General features: G+C 44.6%; 1 non-coding gene across 1 annotated transcript; it reads right to left on the bottom strand.

Annotated features, from left to right (window-relative positions):
* Window positions 1–418: 418 nt before the first annotated feature.
* On the bottom strand, window positions 419–615 carry LOC118662314. Its single transcript, XR_004969700.1, has one exon. It is a non-coding gene; the product is annotated as a small nucleolar RNA SNORA74 (small nucleolar RNA).
* Between the last annotated feature and the right edge of the window lie 207 nt (window positions 616–822).

Genomic DNA, 822 nt, shown 5'->3' with positions numbered 1-822 from the left:
TCGGGGATGCATAGTCTGACATCAGCCATGTGAGCGCAAGGGCTTTGCAGAGGGTGTGTGGGTTGTCAGAGGCCATTGAGCGGCTTCCTGTTGTGGACTATTCATGGTCCCGTTTGCAGATGGAGATTGAGAGCACGGTGGGGTCACGCAGCTCTGATACGGTCACTATTTCCCACACAGTTTAGTCCCCTCCTGTGTGCTTGATCCCAGCAGATGTGACCCTCCATTTCCATTCTAAGATAACTGCAGTTCTCTTCAGATGTCTGACCAGATGCATGCTCACTGGCAGCCTGAGCAGCACCAACCCTGCCTTCTTTCCTCAAGGCTGAGTGAGCCAGGCTGGCTGGAGGGCAGTTAAAGGTCCCTTGGGTGGGGTGAAATGCTATTAGAACCATTAAGATTTTTAAAAATATTTTTCTGTGTCTGCTCATTCACTAGAACAAAGCAACCAAAGTGATGCTTTGCTCACTCTCATGGAAGCACAGTTCTGCCCTGCACCAGTGCCACATGTCACCAGAAGTGTGAAGGGGGCAACTGGAGGAAGAAGACAGGGCATTCCTCTCCCATCATACCCTCACAGGCATGATGCTGTCTGGAGAGCTGACTCCTGCTGGAGTGCTTAAGGCTTTTAGGCACCGAGTGTAATGATCTGATTTATATTTTTTAAAGATCACTCTTTAAAAAAAGATCACTATTATTTTTATTAAAAATTATTTTAATAATTTAATTTTTTTCAATTAGAGATGACATTCAGTATTAGTTTCAAGTGTACAAAATAGTGGTTAGATGTTTATTTAACATATAGAGCGATCCCCTGATAAA

The sequence above is a fragment of the Myotis myotis genome, unplaced genomic scaffold, assembly GCF_014108235.1.
Source record: "Myotis myotis isolate mMyoMyo1 unplaced genomic scaffold, mMyoMyo1.p scaffold_m19_p_8, whole genome shotgun sequence".
Taxonomy (NCBI): Eukaryota; Metazoa; Chordata; class Mammalia; order Chiroptera; family Vespertilionidae; genus Myotis; species Myotis myotis.
Note: the sequence above shows the minus strand (reverse complement) of the source record. Positions and strands in the feature narration are given on the sequence as shown.